The following is a 24186-nucleotide window of genomic DNA, read 5'->3' on the forward strand; positions in this document are numbered from 1 at the left end:
GATTAAGAATGTTACCTCATTCTAGTAAGTAGCCAAACCTAAACTGATCTAATTCCAGGGCAAAGCTCTTTCTGGCACATCAGTGTGGGTCTTTATCTCTTTGAGAATTGTTGAACATTAAAAGCCTTCTTCCAGGTAAATGCATAAAGAAACAACATGAGCAATGATATAACAATACAAGTCTCACTAAATAATTGGTGTGTTTGGCCTTGCTTTTGCTGATAGATCTTTTGCAAAATTGCTTTTCTCTGAGATATTTAAAGTGGACTTTAACTATTTTCTTGGAAGACTTTCCTAAATTATACCTATCAGAAAGCTGCTTTGCTTTAAGGCCGAAGAAAAATGAAAGCTTACTTAACTACACTTAGGTGCCAGGGTCATACTATGAGCTCTACACCTGCCAGGATTCACGCTAAGATAGATAGGGTGGCTCAGCAAACTGTCCATAGTCCTGTGATTTCTTTCTGATATTCTGAAGTAGAAATAATTTAATAACTGTTCACAAAAGAGAGAAACACTGTTTCTTGGTCCTCAATATCATACTGCTGTAGGCTAATTCTTTCTCTCTTCTGTTGCCCCTTAGTATAGAGAGTGTGCTTTGGGGACCCTCCTTCACGATCTTCTCCATTCCAAGAGCATCTTACATAAATCCAGGACTTCTCAAGCAGCCAGTTTTGCCAGATGGTCTTAGGGTTGGTTGTACCCATATATGTATAATCTGAACTTCTCAAGTAAGGTCCTTAGAGAGCATAATGGCTAAGAGAATTGGTGCTGATACCAGACCTGAGTCCAAATACTGCCTATGCCCCTAACTAGCTGTGTAACCTTGGAGAAGTGACTTAAGCCCCTTAAAGGGATTAGATTTCTCACCTGGAAAATGGTATAATAAATGCATCTACCTCCTATGGTTAGTGTGTAAATTAATGTAACTTGAGATGGTGCGTGTTAAGCATCAGCACAGTGCCTGTCTCTTGTTAGTAATACCTGCTTTTCTTATTAATTATTCTCTTTATATTCCCAGTTGCAGCTGGGTGCCTAACATATAATAGTTGTTCAGCAAATAGTTACTGGATTGAACCAGCTCTGAAATTGAAGCATTGGGTCAACAGCAAAGTAGTCACCCCACCATCATTTCTCCCAGAGAAAGGGAGAATAGATGGAAGCCAGCCATCATACTTTCTTTTCTTATTCTAAACTTCCCATCCAGCCCCAGCAATAAAATAATCTTCCTGGACCCTAACAATTTCAAGGATTCTTCAAATCACACTATTTGAAAATAGCTGGGTTGCCCTAATCTAATATGTCCCAGGACCCCAAGGTCACCAAGCTTCTATTAATGAAGTCTAGTTAAGATAAATGATAACAGTTAGTCAACCAACTGCTTATGAGCTCATTGGGCTTTTTAAAATTTACTATCTGCGCTTCATAGAGACACAGGTATTTTGCTTTTGTAGGACATTCAACAGTCAAAGTAGTCTTTTAAAAAGCACAAATCAGACGCTATTATTGCACTGCTTCTAACCTCTAAAGGCTATCTATTGTAAAGAGATGAAATTTTCAACTACTTAGCCAGGCTCACAGGGACCATGTGCTCTGGTCACTTACTACATCTTTCCCTGACCTTCATGGGGCTCGAGGCACAGTTGTCCTTTTCAGTCCCTCAGATGCAACAAGCTCTACTTCTTGCTCTCCCAGCTTTAGATTGGCTAATCCATCTACCCAGACCAATTTCCCTCTTATCGTTAAGGTCTCGGTTCAAACGCCACCACTACTATCTTGACCAAAGAGACCTGCCTCCTCAGTGCCTCTCCATCCCTTTGTCCAGTCGTATTTCTGTCACTGTACAACATTTATTTACACGTTTACTCTGTCTTCCTCCACCACTGGACATTTGCTTAAGAGCAGGGACTTTGTAATTTTTTGCTTCCAAGGCTTGCAGCGGACACTGGCACGTAGGTGTGTAGGAAATGTGTGTCTAATAAAGAATAAATATGTGAATGAAAAAAAAAACTGTGAAACACTAACACAAGATTATTCTTCTTTCAAAAGAATAATGAACAATAATTTCATTCAATAAGAGTCATTCTTAGTTACTGATCCATGACTTAGTAGATCCCATTCAATTTAAAATGTCCCCTTTTTTTCTGATACTTTCACAAGTCATTAATTAACTGTTGCTCACTTTTAAGGCCAATCTGTGAGACATTATTTAACTTGTCTCCTCTAAAGTTCCAGCATTAACTCAGGCGGGGCTTCACCAAGTACTGATCATGTGACCTTGGCCTCTCATTGCCTCCGTTTTCTCATTTGTAACATGGGTATAATAATCGGCTTATTTCATACGCCTATGAGGAGGAAAACTTCGTGTGTGTGTGTGTGTGTGTGTGTGTGTCTATATATATGTATTTAAACAGTGTCTTAGAATAGTGTCTGGCACATGATAAGCATTATAGAAGTATTGACTGCTGCTACTAGTACTGTTATTATGAGAACTAACTGTTGAGAATAATCCTTCATATAGGGGTTTATTCCACTGAAGATAAAGGAAACTCATAGAATGTTAGAAATCAGATTAAACACGGAAAGCCAGTAAAATATACCAGGACAGAAGATGATGAGAGTGTGAAAGGATAGAGGAAAAAAAATGGTTTTTGTTTTTCTTTTTCTTTTTTAAAGAAGGAAAGAGCCTAGAAATAGGAGAAAAACTATTCATTGGCTATACTGACATGGAGATCGCTGGTGACCTTCATAAGTAAAATTTCAGGACAGTGGGCAGAGAGATTACGGTGAGGGAAGTCAGATGGATGTAAATTATAGAGTAGATGGGACGTGAGGAAATGGAAACAATATATGATGATAACAATTTTGAAAAGTTCAGACATGAATTGGCTAAAGAAGATATGCAGGGATTAGAGGAGGAGGGAGGCTTTCGTGTTACACGTATAGTTTTTAACATTTTAAGTTGGAGTTACTAGTCTAGAATGAGGTTGAATTTTGGCAAGAATCATTCATAAGGAGTAGATGGGTTGTAGAAAATGCAGTGCTGTGAAGTACTTGAGAAGATGAGAGAAAATGAAATGCTATCTGTAGTGCACGTGGCCTTTGAACTTGAACTCCTGTAGTGCAAGGGAATACAAAGATCAATGCAAATGCTAATGAATTAACGGATTTGGCAGTGGACTATTTACTGACTTCTGTGTTCCTAATGAGTTAGGAAGCGCCTCACCAGCTCAGAGTGAAGGAAGTAGAGAGGATGGAGGAAAATTTGAGGAGGGTAGGGAAAGCTTCTAAGAAAATAGTCCTTAAGGAGAATTAGAAAGAACTTACTGTAAGTCAGAGCAATATTTCCAGTCTTGAAAATCCATTTGAAGTTGGTGTTTATTAATTTATTGGAATACCAATTTTCCCTGCCACATGATGTTTCTCCAGCTACTTGGATATAAGTTACACAGAGGCAGAAAAGAATGAGAGATAACAATCGAGGGAAAATACAATTAGTATTTTTTTTTTTACCTTTTTCCACTTCCCCGCTCCAACTCTGGGGAGCCTTCATGGACATGGCTGCCCTCGCAGCCTGCAGCAGCACGCTGTTATCAAAGAATTCAAAGAAATGGAACATAGGTTTCCAACTTAATAATTCAGCAAAATCAAAAATTGTATATAATGTTTTCTGTTGGCAAAGATTTTTGCAATATAATTTGGTTCCATCTTTTGACAAGTAATTTGGCAATGTCTAGCAAGATAAAAATGTTAATAGCTTTTTACACATTAATTCTAATTCTGGAAGCTTATGCCGATAAATAATTTATAATCCAGAAAATTATTATATAAAGATGCTCATTGTCATGTCATTTGTAATAACAAAACATTGGAAACACCTTTAATTGTTAAGAATAGGAAAACAGTTTAGGAAATTATATCCACTTAGTAGAAAGTGACACAGTTACTATATTATAATTACAAGATGATGGAGCAAAATAAAATAATGCTTAATAAAGAAAGAATGAAGAAAGCTGACCTAAAATTGTGTCTTCCTTATGACAGTAATTATGTAAACATATCAATGTTTTTTAAAGCTTAAAACCAAGATAAAGTTTTAAAAGCTCTGTACCAGTAATGGGGATTTTATGTTCGTTTCAAAATATTTTTTGACACAACTCTTAGAATTTTGTTTTGTCTACTCCTTTTCTTAAGAATTTCTGATTATTACCTCACTTTTCATTTCATAGTTTCAAATAAAGCCAGCAATTTTATCATCAGAGAAGATTAGACTTATTGCACAGGTCATAATTCCAAGTTATTTGGTATAAAAAGACCATATACACTTGTAGGTGCTTTCAAAATAAAATTTCGAGAAGTTTTTTTTTTTGCTTAGTCTTTCCTAGTATGGAGATGAAGCAAACTACCTAAAATTGCTAGCCATTCTTTTTTCATTTTTCTCATTTTATTGATTTATCTTGCCCTTCACAGAAATGATAAGAAATGAGTCTGCAGTTGCATCTGCCAATTTCTTAAATCCTCTATTATCCACATTATGAAATCATACTAGTATGAATGCTTCCAGTATTTTCAGAACTCTTTAGTTAGTATACTTTAGCATTCTGTATGAAGTATCTTATGTAAGTGTAAAATTTAGACTCAACTTCTGGAAGCTTTTGATTTCTTAGTTCAAAAGTGAGAGATCCTTAGTTCAGCCATATGATTAACAATTACTTGTATAGTAAGAAGCTCCTAAATTAGTGTTTTATGGGTACCTGGCAGTTTTCTTGCCATTTCTCAGAAGTTCTCTATTAAACACATTCTCTCTCTTTCTCTCTCTCTATCTCTCTGTCTCTCTCTGTCTCTCTCTGTCTCTCTCTCTCTCTCTCTGTCTCTCTCTCTCTCTCTCACACACACACACACACACATTGTGATTAAAAGCACAGATTTTGGCATTATGAAATCTAAGGTTCAATTTCCAGTTGTGTAGTTTCTGGGCCACTTCACTTTAGGCAAGTAACCTAATGTCTCTGAACCTTGTTATTTTCATCTGTAAAATAGAAATTACAATTATATCAGACAATCCTCAAAACATCCGTAATGATTTTAGAGTTTCAGAGTCAGGTAAAAGCAGGCACTCAGTAAATGGCTAGTGCTTTTATTACTTTATTATTATTTAGGTCTTGGTTTTCCTTGAGTGTGTGAGTCCCCATAATGAAATGTAATTTCCAGTAGATTGAGTAACACCTGTTTTCACCAAAAATTTTAACTGAGTTCATTACTTTCTGTGCAACCCAGATTAGTTTTCTGCCTCCTTTTCTGTGCCGTATGTAGGTGTTCGGTAGATTTATTTAATAAATGTATGAATGCATGAACGCGTAGATGAATTTTTAAATGCTTCTTTTTGAGAAGGTAGAAGAAATGTGACACAGTAGAACAGATAAGAAAATAATCCATGGAAAAAATGGCAAAGTCATGTATGTGTCCAGGGCCAGCCTAAGAGGAATTACTTTTTTTTTTTTTTTTTAGGAAAAATGTGTTGAATAGCTTATTTTAATTATTTTTAAAAGTTAAGTACAGGGACTTCCCTGGCGGTCCAGTGGTTAAGACTTTGCCTTCCAATGCAGGGGGGTGTGGGTTCAATCCCTAGTCGGGGAGCTATGGTCCCACATGCCTCGCAGCCAAAAAACCAGAACATAAAACAGAAGCAGTATTGTAACAAATTCAATGAAGACTTTAAAAAATGGTCCACATCCAAAAAAAAAGTTAAGTACAAAACTTTGCTGATGATTTACATATTTAGGACCAATAAAATAATGTGAGATTAGCTGTACTAAAACAGAATGTTGAGCTACATTCACATTAAGTGACATTATATAGTCTGAGTTTATGGAAAACTTCTGAGATGGTGAGTGACCTTTGAGCAGAAAAAGACAGAAGGAGAAATGGCCTTTTCTACATTCTATTGTGCCTCTAAGTAAAATGCTTGGTAATCTAGCTACAAAGCTCTATGTCATTGGCCTTAGGCACGTACTGTGATCTACCTTGTGAAGATCAGATTTTGCCATGGAGAGGATTTGTAAAAGTATCACACATTCCAGTACCGTTGGCAACCACAGCTACCAAAAACTCCAATTTAAATTGATGAGCCTAATATCAGATGATAGTATCATTTCCTTGTGGGTGTTCTGGGAAAAGGTGGGTAGGAAATGTATAAAAGTGAATACTTTATTGACTGAAATAACACTTCATCATTTTGAAAACATAAAATACATTAAAGTTGTTATAGCATCATACATGAATCTTTCACTGTATTTTAGACCTTGCCTACAAGCAATGTTTTCTGCCCTTTGAAAGAGAACCATGCTTGTGGTATGCATTAATCATAGAAAAGATTAAACACTGAAAAGAAATTCAGCCTTTAAAGACAGTTTGCTTTGATTGATTCAGTGGGTTCTCCTAAAAAGTTAATACCCAGAATTATTGCTTGTTAAATTGGAGTTACAAATTCTTTCAGAGTTACTTAGTATTTTCTTTAATATCAGTATCAAGGAAGGCAAAGCAAATTTACATATTTATTAGGAAATACAGGCACATAATCATAAAACAAGAAAACACAACGTTTTTATAGACTTTATTTTTTAGAAGTGTTTTAATTTTACAGAAAAATTGAGAAGATAGTATAAAGTGTTTCCATATACACTATACCCATTTCCCTCTGTGACGATCAACTTATATTAGTATGTTACATTGTTACAATCAGTGAACAAATATTGATACATTATTGTTTACTATAGTCCATACATTAGTCCAGTTCCTTAGTTTTTACCTAATGTCCTTTTTTCTATTCCAGGATTTCATCCAAAACATCACATTACATTTAGTTGCCATGTTTCCTTAGGCTCCTCTTGGGTTTGATAGCTTCTCAGATTTTCCTTGCATGACCTTGGCAATTTTGAGTAGTTAGGCTTGTGTAGGATGCCCGCTACTAGAATTTGTTTGATGCATGTTTCATTGATAATATTGGGATTATGTGTTTGGGGGAGGAAGACCACAAGAGTAGAAGGGTTATTTTGTCAGATCACATCAAGTGTACAAAGTATCAATATGCATTATGAATGCTGAGGTCGACCTTGATCACCAGGCTGAGGTAGTGTTTTTCAGGTTTCTCCATTGTAAAATTACTGTTTTCCCTTCTCCATATTGTACTTTTTGGAAGGAAGTCAATATGCTCAGCCCACAACTAAGGAATAGAGAGTTATGCTTAAGATGGAGTACTACATAAACTATTTGGAATTCTTTTGCACTGGAGATTTATCTATTCTCCCGCATTTATTTATGTATCCAATTATTTATTTATATCAGAAGAACTCACGGATTTTTATTTTATACTTTGGGTCATAATCTAATTCTACGTTAGTTACTTTGTTCCTCAAATTGCTCTAGTCCTGACCCTTGTGAACTCTTTTCAGTTCAGTGGCTCGTGCGCCACTCTGAGGTATCCCCATCCTATATATTTTTTTGGAACTTCCTTACTTTCTGACACTATAAGATGGCCTTGTATATAAATCTTGTATATTTACTGCCCCAGTCCTAGAATCAGCTATTTCTTCAAGGATAACTAGGTCTTTTTAGTGGAGAACAGCATTAGACAGCAGGATCTGGGTGTGGGGTGTGCTAATTGCTGCCCGGATGTCATTGCTTCTAGATCTTCTCAGCTGACAGAGCAAAGAGATAACATGTGTGTACATTCCCCACGTATATGGACATATCTATAAGTATCTCTCTACATAACCATGTGTGTTAAGGTAATATGAAGCAATATTAAGCTAAGCATGAATGTATATTGATGTTTCCAACTTTAATCTGTTACCACATAGATCATCTTAGCCTCATCTCTTGCTTATCTTTAAATTTCAACTGCGGCAAAACACTTGACTTTTAGAAGTATGAAAGTCAAATTGTAGCTACTTTGGGAAGCCACATCATCTAGCAGAAGAATTCTTAAAGGGCAAGGTGTATATCATCAAATTTTAATTTACAGTCAGCAGTACTTTGTAACATCCATAGGCCTCCAGACCTCTGCTTCCAAGAAGATGAAGTAGCCCATTTCTCCCAGGTTCTTCCACTTAAAACTAAAACCCTGAACATAACAACAGACAAACATAGGAAGACACTGAAAGGTGGAAATGAGAAGGCAGACTTAACTAGGGACTTTGGGACTTGAGGAATAACATGGTGATGAGTCCCCTGTGTTTCCTGTTGCTTCCCATACATCCTGGAGAGGGTATTACAGGAACCCCCAATCAATAACCACCAACAGAACAACAGACAAAAAAGCTTCAAAAAAGAAAACACAAAACCCCCGTTCCCCCTAGCCAAGGTATGAGGAAAGGGGTTGTCAAAGACAGAAAACTATTTGGGCGATAATATACACACTACTCGAGCCAAGTGCCAGTGGAATATTGCACCCATCCCCTATGTCCTGTGGTTTCAGTTGGGCCAAGCTACGATTTGATCTTCCACACCACCCCACTCCTGCCCTCCAGAAGAGGCAGCGCTCTGATTCGCCACCAGGGCTGTTTCAGTGTGGTGCAGTGGTGAGCTGAGCCTCCACCCCTTTGCATTAGCAAAGAGACTTTCAAAGGTGGTGCCTGACAGGCTAGTTAACACTGGGCTGCCCTCACACAGTCGTGGGGTCCAATGGTGGGACCTAGCCTCCGTCTCTCCCTGACATCGATAAGAATAGGATGTTACAGGTTGGAGGGAGTAGGCACCCCACTAACCCCCAACACATGGTGTCAGTGAGACCGAATGGGGTGCTGAATCCCCATAACCGTCCTGAGGCAGTAAGACAGAATGAGATGGCACAAGCAGGGCTAGTTGGCAGTTCTCTTCCTCTTACCCTGGTGTCAGTGGGGCCAGCAGGTAGCTGACCCTCTACCCACACCCGGCATCAACAAGAAGGAATGAAGTGGGAGGAAGGACAGCAAACACAGCAAACACTTCACCTCTCCCCTCCCCTGGTGTCAAGAAATCTACTGGGGAGATGAACTTCCACTCCTACTAAAAGGCAACAGAATGATATTAATGTTCCCACTTTTGGGGGGAAGGTGTCAGAAGGGCCAGTAGGATAGCTGAACTTCTACTTGATCTGTCTGCAGTGAGAGAATGTAAGTGCCCACTTTTGCTGGGGTTTTGACAGTAGGGCCCAGTGGAAATCTGTACGTAACCCCCCAGTCCTCATACTCCACCTCCAATAGGATGACTTCCTTCTAAAAAGTAATAATAAAATTAAATGGGATACAGAGTCATATAATAACTCACAATGTTTAGAATCCAATTGAAAAATACTCATGGCACCAAGAAGCAGGAAATCACAGAATAAATGAGAAAAGACAATAGACCTACACCAGCACTGAGATAAAACATCTATTGAAATTATCAGACAGGGGTTTTAAATAAGCTGTCACATAAATGCTTCAATTAGCAATTATGTGTTCCTTGACGGAAATGGGAAAAATAGAAAATGTGAACAAGAACTAGAAGTTATAAGAATAAAAACAAATGAGAACAGTAGAACTGAAAAATACAACAATCAAAAAACTTTGCTCAAGAGTAGAGTGGAGATTACAAAGCACAGAATCATGAACTTAGAAGAGATCAATACAATGTACCACATGTACAGAGAAAAATAGGCTGAGGGGTAGAGATGGGAGAAAGAACAGGATCTCAAGAACCTGTAAACAGTAACAAAAGCACTAACATTCATATCATCAAGGTTCCAGAATGAAAACAGAGAGCACGTAGGACTGACAAAGTATTCAGAGAAATAATGACTGAAACGTTCCCAATTTTTTAGAAGACATAAGCACACATCCAAGGATCTGAGCAAATCCAAAGAGGAAAAACACAAAGGTATCCTTGTCAAGACGCGTCATAATTAAACTTCTGAAAAGTAGAGACAAAACAAATCTCGAAAGTGGACAGGCAGAAACGATGCATCACTTATTGAGAAACCAATTCCAATGACAGCATATTTCTTGTCTAAAATTATGGAGTCAGAAGCATTGACATAACATTTTTCAAGTAGTAAAAGAAAAGAACTCTCAGCCACAAATTCACACTTTTTATATCCACTTTCTTGTTTGACTTATATTAATGGACTACCAACTCATCTTTCTATATCCGGGCCTGCCATCAGACTTCTCCAAAAATCTAGTCACAGTATTTCCAGAGTGATCTTTCTGAAAAAGAAACAAATTTTTCTTATAAAAGTACCTGATTGTGTTATGAAACTTTTCTCTCTTCTAAGTTACCAGGTAAAATCCTTCAATGGATTCCCATCTTTCTTGGAGGAAAATCTCACATCCAAACTCTCTTTGTCCTTTTGGGCTGCTGTAAGATTATACTGCAGGTTGGGTGGCTCATAAACACCAGGAATTTTTTTTCTCACGGCTCCGGAGGCTGCGAGTTCAAGAATAGGTTGCCAGTATGGTCAGATGAGGGCCCTCTTCTGAATCACAGACTTCTCATTGTATCCTCACATGGCAGAAGAGCTTAGGGAGCTCTGTGGGGTCTCTTTTATAAGAGCACTAATACCATAATCATTTCCCAAAGGCCCCACCTACTAATACTATCAGCTACGGAAATTAAGATTTCAACGTATGAATTTGGAGGGGAACACAAAGACTAGACCATAGCACTTACTATACATACATGGACTATGCATGATCTGGCGTCTACCCCCCTCTCCATTGTCTTCTTTTTCTACACGCCAGTGAGCATTTCTCTTTTTTTTTTTTTCTTTTTTTTTGCGGTACGCGGGCCTCTCACTGTTGTGGCCTCTCCCGTTGCGGAGCACAGGCTCCGGACGCGCAGGCTCAGTGTCCATGGCTCACGGGGCCTAGCCGCTCCGCGGCATGTGGGATCTTCCTGGACCGGGACACGAACCCGTGTCCCCTGCATCGGCAGGTGGCCTCTCAACCACTGCGCCACGAGGGAAGCCCTAGTGAGCATTTCTTATACTGATTATGAATGGAACTCCTTTCTGGACTGATCCTTAACCATTCATTTTCTGGCAACTGTGAATTTATCTTCTCTTTTCCTCAAAACTTCACCCTTCCTTCATGTTACATATCCATTTCAGTTGCCTTCTACAGGAAGCCCTACTGATATCGCCCATATACTACTGTCCACAGCATGAATTAAGGTCTTACTGTTTCTTCCTATAGCACTCTGTAATATCTTTTACGGTAACTATGGATTTTCTTACTTGAGTGTCACAATACATTGAATTCTAGGTGGCACTATAATGATTTTAGTAACAGTAACACTGGTGCCTAGTTTATCCCATGACATACTTTAGGTGTTCAATAAATGTGTGTTGAATGAGTGAATGAATGAATGGTCAATTTGAAATCTTAATCATGTTACTTTTCAAAAATCTGTTAAAAGATACCACAGTTTTCCAGAAGATTAGGGAGTTAGGACCTTAAACTTGATTTAACAGAGGAAATTTTTACTCATACATCCTGCTTAAATACCTCAAAGTAAAACCATAAACCCAGGAATTTAAGGTTATCCATTTGGACTTTCAAGCCAATAATTAATATCTCCTGCCCCGACTGTATTAGATGGTTTCGATGCTCCACTCATATCTCCCCAGCACTCATCATTCCAGTATATGCTGATAGAATCATGCTGCCGCCTGCAATTATCCACCTTAGGGCAGGCCAGAAGTGTACAGGAGTTAATGTATCTGGGTGTAGCTTTCAGCCAAGGACAGAGGGGACTGGAAGATAAGTACTTCAAGTTTCTCACCGATTCTTGGGATAACTCTGAGACATGTTCTGTAGAGTTTCACAGAACTCGCCTGAAGTACTGGCAGCAGTTCCCTGCAGGAGTAATTTATTCGGTAATACACCTCTGTTGGCTTCCTTCCATGCCTCCATTCTCAATTCCCACTCCACTTCTGAGTTTTCTGGAAGCACCTCCCAGATGAGCAGTTTGCACTCAAATTATCGCCTCAAGTTCTGCTTCTAGGGGAACTCAGTTGATAGCCTCCTAACAACCCAGTGCTCCTTACAGAGCCGTCACTGGTACAAGTACCAAGGCACGGCACATTACGTATCACTCCTCCTAAATCCTAATATTTTTAAACAGATAGGAAAGAGCATGACCTTGAAGAGAAAAAGAGTTCATATGAGGATGGCCAATGGATAAAGGGAAGGAGGGACAGTGCCATTTGTTTTCCATTAATGATAGTGTGAAATGTATGGGCAGATGGTCTAACAGGTGTGACTATAATTTGAGGAGCCTGCTCCCTTGGTTACAGAAGACTGCTATTGTTATTATTTTGGAACCACAACCTCATGACTTTATAGTTTCACTTGATGTAACCTTCTCCTTTACCTTTAAATCTTCGTACATCACTGAATTGCAGCCAATAGATTTATTTTCTCCCTATGGCTCCATCACAGAAAAAGACACACACGTGCACACACACACACGCGCGCGCACACACACACACACACACAGAGTTTTGTGTATGCCAGTGCTAGAAAAGACAAGCTCATGGTGCATGTATGCAATGGATATTGTACATTACAGGTCTCTGTGAAATAGTCTTCTGCAGGTTCCTATGTTTATTTTATGAATAATTAACTTTAGTAAAGTTAATTTCCTGAAGATCTTGTTGAAGACTGAAGAAAGGAAGTAAATTGTAAAGAAAAAGACTTCGAAACTTGCCCTTTTCGCCCTCTCTTTGTGTCTTAATGAACAAAGGATAACTGGGCCTTTTTTGAAGCCTTTGCTTGAGTTGAAGACACAAAATGCAACCTGTACTCTTATCATAATATGCTCAGTTTATGAGTACCCAAACTTATAAACCGTGAATTTCCCTAAAGTTATTATACCATCTAGAAGATGTTTGCTTGGACGTTTACTTAAAACCAAACAATTGAGGTCTATGTGTCCAAATAATTTCCTTCTCTCTTGCTGTCTCCATTTCAGTTTCCTGAGTTTCTGGGAAGGCCTGGTTTCCCCAAAGGAAGGATTTCTGGTAGAAGTCTGAAGGTCTGACCCAAGAAGAAAAAAATCCAGTACAGCCAATGAATTGAGGACAAGAAGTTTTCCGATCAGGTAGGAACATTTAATCTCATACATTACGATCGCCTTAAGTAAGGTGTGCTGATAGCTGGATATGATTTAACTGCTTGGAAAAAGATGCATATATATTATATGACCTACCCCATAAGGAAGCTGTTCTCAATTCTCTTAGAGGTTGTGGTGTTTATCAGAGAGCGCCTTGGGGGAAAATGAATACAATAACAGTATGATGCTTTTTTTTATTATTAGCTCATTGTTGCCAAGTACACTTGGTGACCTTGGTGCCTGTGGTTTAATCCAGGGGGTTAGACATGTGGAACAGCACATTAACCCTCTTTAGTATTTTCTCCCAAGACAAATCATTTTTATAGGTTGTCTCCATGGTCTTCTAGTTGCTTATCAAAATTAAGCATCAAGCCTTCTAAGTGTGCAATAGCCCCAGTCAGTGTGAGGAAATCAGCTTGGTTCTTATTGGGGCACAGCTTCTTGGCCTTGGCACAAAGTGACTTCACATAGGGAGTTAGAAGGAGGAGAACGGGACATGAGAAAGGGGAGTTCTGTGTTGTCATTTACCTATGCATGTTGAAACTCCACTAACAGCTTTATTTTCATTAGCAATTTGTGATAAAAACTTAGGGTAAAGGGAATAATGAAGCTGTCCCATTATATGGCAGGACAAAAGATAGTAGTGACATCAAAATCAGGGCCTGTCCATCTCGTTTGCAGCTATATACTGAGTGTTTAGCATAGCATTTGACCCCTCATCAGTATTCAATAAGAAGATGCGTGTTGAATGATTTAGGGATGAATTGATGAATGAAAAAAGTTAATATGGTAGAAAATGTGTTTTATCCTTGTATTTTCGTGTGTTGACTTCTGTATTTCAAGACCCAGCACTGTAACTGACACATAGAATATAAGCAATAAAATGTGTTGAAAGAATGAATGAGTCCCCACTCTTCTAAGAATAATTTTAAGACCAACACAGACCCCATATCTGCCAGAGGTATCCAGAGGTGAAAGCCTGGATCTCAGCTAGTGGTAGAGCTGACAGGATTTATCTAGTTTTAATAATTTACAGCTCATCCCATTACATTTAGGCATAGTACCTACATGAGCCATACAATTAAATGTTGACTGAAAAACAATGCACAACCTAGAAGTTGAGAATTATGTTTTATGTGGAAGACATACTGAGGACTGAAATCAGGAGACAGCCTCTCAGATAGCTCTGAGGGACTGTTCTGAAGAGCTAAGGGAGGGCACAGGGTATTTAGAGGTTCTTGCAAAAAAAAAAAAAGACAGGTAGTTGGAACATCAAAAGATTACTGTTAATTAAAGAAACTAGACATCTTAAGTTAATAAATGTACCACTTTTCTATATATGGTGAGATGCAAGAATCTGGTCTCCTGGAAATCATTCCCTTGATTTGCACTTTAATTATCTAGGGCCAGTATCCTGTTTTCTCCATCCTGAATCCCCTCAGGGTGCGGCTTTGGGTGTGGCTTCAGTGGCTGATGGCTTGATGGCTATAACATCCTGTGTTACTGATAAGGCTGGCTACATTCTTTCTCCACATAAATGACTTGAATATGGATAGTAAATCTGTGGATTTGCAAAACGTAATTCTTGGAGCATTTTTATAAGGACAAAGTTAAGGGCAATTTCAGAATCACTAGTGGCTAAAATTGCTCTTTATACTTTTCCACTGGTAGGTAGTAATCTGCTGTTGCTGTCTTCAGTATTCCCAAGGGATAACAAAAGCCATTTAATTCAAGAAAGAAAGGTAAAATTTAGCACAATGCAGCTTCCACAAAACCAAACACACACCCAACTCTCTCAGATATGAAGTAGTAATCTAAAATAGAATCCTGGAACTAATTGCAAAACAAGAGCAAATGTACTCATATTGGATAATTTTATTCTTTTATTAATGTTTGATACATATATGTATTTATTATTAAAATTCAAAGTTGCTGTATGGAGAAATAGTTTTGTACCAATAGTGTCTTTGTATGTGTTTATCAATAATGTATGAGATTGCCTCCTATGCTCCTTTTCTTTTATTGGGGGGGGGGAGGGGGTGTGTCACGCTACGTCAAGGTCGGGAGTCAAACCCGCCACGACTGTCCATGAGGGGTTTTCCCGGGTCCCCACTTCAGGCCGGTGAGGGTGGCCAGGGGCAGCCGAAGACGTGCGTACGTGCGTGCGTGCGTGCGTGCGTGCGAGCCTGCGAGTCCACGGGGCGGGCCGCGCGCGCCGGGAGTGTTTCAGCCCGGCCCCCGGCTCATTGTGGTCGCCTCACGCCGGCCCGAGTTCGCAGCAGCGCTGGAGGCCCCGGGCCTGTGACCACAAAGAGGGAGCCGGGGGTCGGACGGGAGCGCTGCGGCGGCAGCTGAGGCCCAGACCAGGCCCCCCTCAGCCTCCCGCCTGCCCGTCTGCCCCGCCCCCGCCGGCGGCGCCGCGCCCCTCCCCCAACCGCCAGACTAGCGCGGTGCGGGGCCCGCGCGCGAAGACATGGGGGAGAAGCTGGAGCTGAGGCTGGAGTCGCTCTTGGGGACCGAGCCCGCCGTCTACCCGTGGCCGCTGCCGGTCTACGTAAGTGCCGTCCGTCCCCTCCTCCCGGACCCCCGCTCCTGTTCCCCCACGGCGCGCGCTGAGCCCACCGAGAAACGGAGCGACTCGAGTCGCCAGACCCTCTTTGGAGCCCCCCTTCCCGCCCCGCCGTGGTTCTCCGCGGCAGTTTCCAGCCCCCGCGCGCAGGGTGGGCAGAGGGGAGCCGGCGCCGGCCGGGGGTCACAGACTCGGCCGCGGGGACCCCGCGCTTCCGAGGGGCGCCCGAGCCGGTCTGCGGTTGGCTCTGCAGGGCTGGGGACCCCGGTCCCCCCGGTCCTGGAATGTCGGCGGGCTTGCCCTTCTGTACTTTAGGATCTGACATGTAGGGTTTCTTTTTCCTGGTAGTTTATTCTTAGCGCTGTCAACGTGCTTAGTTTTTTAAATTTTTTTTTATTTTTCAGGGCACCCTTTCCTCCCTCTCTCCAGTTTTTTTGTGTTTCTGTTTTGTTTTGTTTTAGTCAGGCATTTTGTCCCTCTGATCTTGAGTGGGTGGGCTGGCAGGACACTTGGAGAGGAGGCGTTCTGTCCCCTGATCTTGAGTGGCCTTTGGAAAATGACAGGCCAGACGGAAATTTACACAGGCGTCCGGTGATTCCAGAAATGCAGGGTGTCCGGCTAGGTGGGCGCCCGGCCTGTCGTCCCCCGTGGCGGCGTGGTGCGGGTGTTCCTTGTCTCAGGGTTTACGCTTGGGCCCCGCAGCCCAGCTTCCAAAGGGAAAGCGCAGCGGGCGCCTTGGGCCGGCGCCTTTGGGGCGCCCTTTCGTGCGCTCGGCTTGCGGGGGACCGGCCTCCAGGCGACCCGGCGGGGAAGCCCGCGCGACCCGGCCCTCGCGCGGGCTCCGTGTGTGTCAGTTTGTGGAAAGTGTGTCGCGCGCGGCCGGGGTCGGGGTCGGGACGCTGGGACCACCTGGGAGCCGGTGTAGAGGGATATGATTTCCATTTTCAAGGCGCATTCATCCTGTGCAGGGAGACAGCCTAACATAAAATTTGCCTAACAAAAACTATATTAACAGGTGGAAAGACTATCTCCCAGTTGAACAGCGGATGCCTGGGACTCGTTTCATTGCTTTCAAAGTTCCTTTAAAAAAGGTGAGCAAAAGTTAATACCGTATTCTTCCAGAAATCTGAATTCACCATATAGAGAGCCCTGGCTCTCAACCCCGTCGTACTCCATTTTCCCTTTTTATAGCAAATACTTTTTAATACCTCTTTTACTATCCAGAAATGGGATTCATAGACAAATACAACCAACTTTTGTACTTAATTAAAAAACAAAAAAAAACAATGCAATGCCCTAACTATAAATAAAGAATAAAGTAATTTATAAGAAAGTAATATGTATCTCAGTATGTAAATGTTTGGGGATGACTATACTAGAAATAAAGAAATAGTCGGTTACTTGTACCATGAATGCAATAAACTGTGGACTTTGATTGATAACGATGTGTCAGTGTTGGTTCATGAATTCTAACAAATGAAGCACACTGGTATGGCATGTTGATAATGGGGAAGGCTGTGTGGGATGAAGGAGAGAGGGTGTAAGTGGGAACTGTGTACATTTTGCTCAGTTTTGCTGTGAATCTCAAACTGCTCTAAAACTAGTCTACTAATGAAGAAAAAAAGTGTGTGTTGCTGACACTTGAATAACCAAAGAGATCAATGGAACAGGGTACATGTATAAGCCAAATACATGAAAGAATATTTAGCAGTGAAAGCCATCCTTCCTATATGTAGATATTCAAGAAGTATTTATCTCTGTGTCTATTTTCAGGCACTCCGCTTGGAGCTGGCAATACAGTGGTAGGCAAAATTGATGTGGTCCCTGCCTTCTGGGAGTTTAGAGTCAGGTTAGGAGACCAACATGAAATAAACAAACATAGAAATAACTATATAGAAGTGAGCTTATTTTCTTCCGTCTAATCTCTCTGGAAGAAAGGATTGTAATATCGCTTGTAAGCTGCAGAGGAGGAAACTTGACTTTGAATCTCATATGTTAGCATCCCAGGGTTTGAATAAATGGATAACATAGTAAAGGATTTTAAACATATGTTCTTCCTTATTTTATTCTTTCTGACAGAGTTTTGAAAAGAATCTTTCTCCAGAAGAACGTTTCTCCCCCTTGGATCTCTTAACAAAATCCAAGGACAGAATGAAGAACTTGGGCTGATTATTGACTTAGCAAATACTCGCCGCTCTTACAAGCCAGAGGTAAATGGAAGGCGTAATTGAAAATGACCTTCTTTCTGATACTGTAATAATTCATAGTAGTTCAGTAGTTATCATCTTATGCTAAGGTGAGTCCTGGCCTTCTCTCGTGGGTTCAAAAAGGGAAGCTAGTGGTTTCCTTAAATACACATTTGTAATTGCTGTTTCAAAATGAGATGAAAGATATGAATTGAACTATAGTATTTGGCAGTAGGCTCTAGATATGCTTAAGAAATTCTATAAGCTTCCATGTTCTACATTTTGAAAATGAAGTAAACTTTTAGTAGTTACAGTAGTATCCTAAAAAGAAAGAAAGGTATGTCCATTATGTCTTTAGCACTTATGTTAAGCAGTTGCCTGAGCATGTTTAAGCATCAGTGTAAAAGACAATTGTTCTCTAAGTTTTATGCTTCCTTTTCCTGATGCCTTCTGATATAGCACAGATACCCATCTATTCTCTTGGCCCATGTAGGACATTCCAGTGCAAAAGAATTATCCTCCTTCTGACCTGTTCCATGGCCTTGGGAGACAGTAACACCTAATGTCTTTTAATATTTGTAGAGCAGTTTGCCATTTAGAAAGTTCTTTCATATCCATTGACTTAGTTAATCTTCACAGCAATCCTTTGCTCTTGAAGTGGAAGTAGTACTGATATCTCCTACTGAGTGCTTACCCTGCACTAAGCTCAGAGGATAGACAACTACAATTACTAATTTTACAGACGATGAAACTGACTCTCGGAAAAGGAAGAATTGAAATTTCAGCTCTGTTATTGCTTTTTTTTTATTGTGGTAAAATATAGAGAAATCATATTTCTTGTAACCGTTTATAAATATGCAGTTCAGTGGCATTAAGTACAGTCACAGTGCTGTGTAACCATCACCGCTGTCTAGAACCAAAACTTTTTCATCATCCTCAACAAAAACTCTGTAACCATCAAACAGTAACAACCCCATTTTCCCTCCCACCAACCCTTGGTAACCTCTATTCTATTTTCTGTCTCTGTGAATTGGCCTATTCTAGGTACCTCGTGTCAGTGGAATCTGCAGTATTTGTCCTTCTGTGTCTGGCTTATTGCACTAAACGTCGTGTTTTCAAGGTTCATCCATGTTATAGCACGTAACGAAATGCCATTTCTTTTTTGGCTTAGAAAATCCCATTGTGTGTACATAGACCACAGTTTGTTATTCAACGGTTGATTGACACTTGGTTGTTTTCCACCTTGTAGGTATTGTGAATCATGCTGCTGTGATCATTGGTGTACAGATATTTGTTCAAATCCCTGCTTTCAGTTCTGTTAGATGTGCAGCGTAGGTAGTAGCAGAGTTGTTGGATCATAGCCTACTGCCAAATACTAAGCTCTACGCTTAACCTGTGAGAAAGTGCCAAACTGTTTTCTACAGTGTCGTCTTGTTTTTAAACAATTATCACAAATTTTAAGCATATACAAAAGTATAAAACTACTGTGAGTGTTCCTTGTATACCCAGGAACTCATCCAGCTTTCTTATTTACCAACTGATGGCTGTCATGTTTTATCTATACCCCCACCTGTTTCACCCCATTCCGTATTATCTTGAAGCAGCTCCGAGACAACATGTAAATTACACCTGTACGTTTTTGGTACGTGCATTTAAAATATAGGACTTTTATTCCTTAATATCATTTTTTAATATTAAATACCCAGGGAGTGCTCAAATTTGCAGTTGTCTCCTAAACGTCATAAAAAATTGTCTATAAGAATTTTGAATTAGATCCAAATAAGGTCCACACTTTGCCGTGGATTGTTAGGTCTCTGAAGTCTTGTTTAATCTATAGGTTCTCCCTCCATGTCTCTCTCACTTTTTTTTTCCTCCTTGAATTTTGTTTTTAAAGAAACCAGGTAATTTGTCCCATCTAGATGCCGATGATTACATTCCATGTGTTGGTAACATATTCTTCAGTCCTTTTATTTCCTGTAAATCGGTAGTCGATCTGAATGAAGCTTGCATGTTTTGTTTTGGCAAGACAGTTTCATGGGTGATGATGTGTTCTTCCATGGAGACGTATATAGTTGTGTCTTTCTGTGGTATTAGCAGTCACTGATGATTCATACCTACATCCATTAATTCAGTTGAGGCTTCAAAGAATGGTGAATTCTGTTGTTCTTTTTTTCACTTATTAGCTGGGTATATTTGTACGAGGAGAAGATTCCCCTCATCAGCTGTTTGGTTGCTCAGTTGTAGAGGCATGATTCTCTTCTTTTATTTAACAGTTTTCAAAATAATGAGTTGATTCACAAATATCCTCCAGTGTCGACCAGTTTTGTAAAATTTTATTTATTCCTCTCACCGTGGACTCCGTTACAGTTATTATTCTAACTGAGGCCCTATCTTTGGCCAGTTGGAGCTTCTCGGTGACTCCTGAGTCCTTTGGACATGACATCAGTTGTTTCTAGACTTTTTCAGTGGTCAGAGCTAGGAAATATGTACGTTTGTTTTTAATATTTTTAAAATATGTCATAGGTTCCTACTGCTACTTTCCATTTAAATTCAGAACTAGAGAATTTTCACTTATCCTTTTCTGTCTTCTATTGATAGTCTACTTTCTCCCACCTCAAGAATACCAGTTCTCAACAATGCCTGAAATTGCCTCTGTTTCCTAATTCGAATCCAAGTTCTTCTGACTCTATTCTACTACTCTCCTTAAATCACAGCCGCTTTATGGCCCTTGAAATGTAAGATAGAACATAAATGTAGGCAGAACTGTTTATATCATTTTGAGTTACATGTGCATTCATTCACATAGATTTGCTTTTCCTTTTGCATGCCTGGTAACTGTCCGTTCTGCAGTTTGAATGAAAATCAAGTGATAATTACTGGTTAAAGCAGCTTTGGAAAAAATGGCTCTCATCAGAATGACCGACATACAAAGTTTAATGTACTCTCCTGGTTTATATTCTGCCTTCTCTAATTAATTTTTTATTCTTTCCCTACAAAGGAAATAATACATATTTTCATGGTTTTGCCTTATAGGACTTACCAGAAACTCTTCCTTATTTAAAAATGTGTACAATTGGGCATCAGGTGTCAGATGACGACACTAGTTTTAAATTCCAGTGTGCTGTTAATGGGTTTCTGAAAGAACATAAAGATAACGGTGAGTTGCTTTTGTGTTTGTGTTTGTTTTTCCTTTACCTGAACTTTGGTATGCATTTTGAGTGGGGTTGGGGATTTTTAACATTTTTAATAGTTCTGACATTCGTGTCAAGTTGTGTTTGGTAACATTACGGTGGAAATGTCAGATGGTGCTACTAGAGTACGGTGTTTTTCCTGTTTATGGTCACAAACAATTGAGTTTAGTTTGGAAAGTGATCTTTGTGAGAAATATGAACTGAGCTAGCTTACTTATCTCTTTTTTAAAAATTTGAATGGAAAATACATAAAAACATAAAAATGTTCTTTTGTCCTGTTTATTGGTTGAGAGGTGGAAGAAAAGGTTTAGACTCTCAGGTTCTTAGCGTACATAAAAGAGAAAACAAAAAGCAAAGGTTCAGAGTGAGACAGATCCCTAGAAGCAAAACAAAACAGAGTGGACCAGGTAGAGTGGCTTCCTCATCATATATGTGTTTAAGATATTTTTGCTGCTTTTACCCTTCGGGTGCAAGTGAGGAAGAACACTACCACCTCTTACTCTTATCTTCAGACAGGAAGAACTTAAAAGGCTGGTGTTTTCTTGTTTCCGCTTTAAGATCTACTCTGTTGATAGTAGGTGTTAATAGCGTGTGAATTTTAAGGATCCACTTGCCTTTTTCTAGCATCTAACTATCAGAAGGAACATGGTGTTTGCCATGTTTTAAGACTGAGGAATCTTTTGTCTTTGGAACACCACTGACGCCCATGTGAAAGTGTTCATTTTGTCCTCTTTCTAAATTTAGCCTGAGGAGTGTGCACTTTATCAAATCAATGTAACAGACAGTAAATATTCCGTGTATATATAAAATGATGCACGTATATACATAAAACAGGGAGTAGGGGAGAGGGAATAGAGATGGAGGTGGGAAGATAGGGGATAGGAGGCGAGAGAGAGAGGGAGAGACTGGAATTTCAAGATAAATGTTCATTCTATAACCTGGTTGCTTAATGCAGGTACTAGCTCTTAAATATCTTCAGCCCTATTCACAGATCTTCCGTGTACTTTAGCTTTAAAACTTGAGAGGCTTGGCCTGTCCTGTGATAACCAGGGTGTCTAGAAAGGAGGCAAATTATCTGATGTGTTTAAACTGTAGTCACAGAAATGTTACCTCTTAAGACGTTAGGGCGCAGCTGCCGGCCTACTCACTTCCTCCAGGCTCCTTTGTGTGTGTTCTGTCTGTTCCGCGTGGGCTAGAAGATCCTTACAAGTGCATGAGAACACGTTTGTAAACCTTGATTGTTCACATGTTATACCAAGTGTAGTCCATTGCATATGCTGACTCCTCTGTGGGTCTTCTGCATGCAGTGGGCTAACTTCACCATGCTGTCTGCCATTGCAGTCTCAGGACCTTAGTTATGATCCATTGGTGACTTCCTCTGCTGTAAGGCCCTCCCACAGATGCCAGGCTCACTGATAATGAGGAGGAGACTATACTACGCACTCCCTAGAATGGGTAGAGACTCAGAAAATGAATTGTTTCAGTAAACACCGAGAGCCTTATAGGTTTGTTGTTAGGGCACGGGGATACAGAGGTGAGTAGAAGTCTTTGTTCAGTAGCAACTTCCAGTTGTCTAGGAAGAGAAACATGTAGTGAGTCTAAGTGGGTTAATTATGATAAAAGAATCAAGTGCAGCAGGAATATAGAGGAGAAATTGAGGAAGGCCTGACTGAGGAGACAGCGTTTGAGCTGGGCTTGGGGGAAGAGGATTTTGCCGGAATGAGGAAAGGACAGCCCAGGTATTGGGGACAGGTACAAAAGGCCCAGGGCTTGAACTTGTGCTCTGGAGGGGCAGCCTCTGGTGTGACTAGAGGGTAGTGTGAAAGGGCAAAGAAGTCATACATTCATTTTCAGCAAATATTTGTATAACACCTTCTAAGTTGAAGGCACTGTTCTAGGAAGTAGGAAGAGAACAAAGCTCTTGCCCTTACGTACTTTCCATTCTAGTGGGGGAGAGAGATGAATAAATAAGTCAATATGTGGAGTGTCAAGCGGTGGTAAATGCTTTGGAGAATAACAAAAGAAGATGAAGAGGTGAGGGAATGTGGTAGGTGATCAGGGAAGTCCCCTCTATTAAGATGTCGATTGAGCAGAGCCTTGCAGTGAGAAACAAGCCATTGGATATCTGGGAGAGTGGAGATGGGGTGGGAGGGTGTGTTCTGGGAGAGTGGAGATGGGGTGGGAGGGTGTGTTCTGGGAGAGTGGAGATGGGGTGGGAGGGTGTGTTCTGAAGCAGAAGGAATAGTAGGTGCAAAGTCCCTGAGGCACGCCTGTGCTTGGCATGTTTGAGGAATAGTAAGGAAGCCAGTGTGGCTGGACAGGGGAAAGTGAGTGAGGGCAGGGCAGTAGAGAATGAGATCAGGGGAGGCTGGCAGGGCAAAGGAGGGAGGTGGATGATGTAGGTCCTTGTAAGTCATAGTTTGAACTTATAATTCAGTTGGAGAGACAGACTGATATTTGTTTATAAAGAGTTCTCAATGCTGTGCTAACAACCTGGGCTGTATTCTGTGCTAAGTGAAGATGTTCAAGCGACAGAGCAATCCAGCCAAGTTTATATTTTAGAAAGATAACAGCGTCACTATCCAAGACACATTGTAGACTATGTATGTAGTACGTGTATAGTGTGCTGCTCTTCTATAAACTACAGGATACCTGTTACGTACAAATACTTACATACAAGATACAAGTGTGAATGTAAGCACTTGGGAAATATCTGAAAGAACCACACAAGAAACTGGGAGAGTCGGACAACTTTCCATGTCCCGTATGATTGGAATGCTGAAGGGTACACACACGAACTAATGGACGTGTGCTACCAGCCTCCGGCTGAGGAGGGAAATTGCAGGCATCAGAATCCTCTTTACCGATCAAGCGCGTTAATCCGCCTGCGTGATGACAGTCATCTCGACACGCCACGCGGTGGCGCATGCGCGGTAGAAGGAGGTCCGCGAGCTGCGTGGGCTTGTGCCTAGGCGCCTGTGGTTCGTGGCCTTGTGCTGGCACCGGGGATGCCGGGTTGGCGACTTTGGCACTCCTGGCGGGGGTGACATGAGCCAGTTCGTCGGCCACGAGGAAGGGCGGAAAGCACATCCCGGAAAGGTAATGC

This window comes from Delphinapterus leucas, chromosome 13 (assembly GCF_059928025.1).
Source record: "Delphinapterus leucas isolate spDelLeu-1000000601 "Yukka" chromosome 13, BTC_Dleu_Yukka2, whole genome shotgun sequence".
In the NCBI taxonomy this organism is placed as follows: domain Eukaryota; kingdom Metazoa; phylum Chordata; class Mammalia; order Artiodactyla; family Monodontidae; genus Delphinapterus; species Delphinapterus leucas.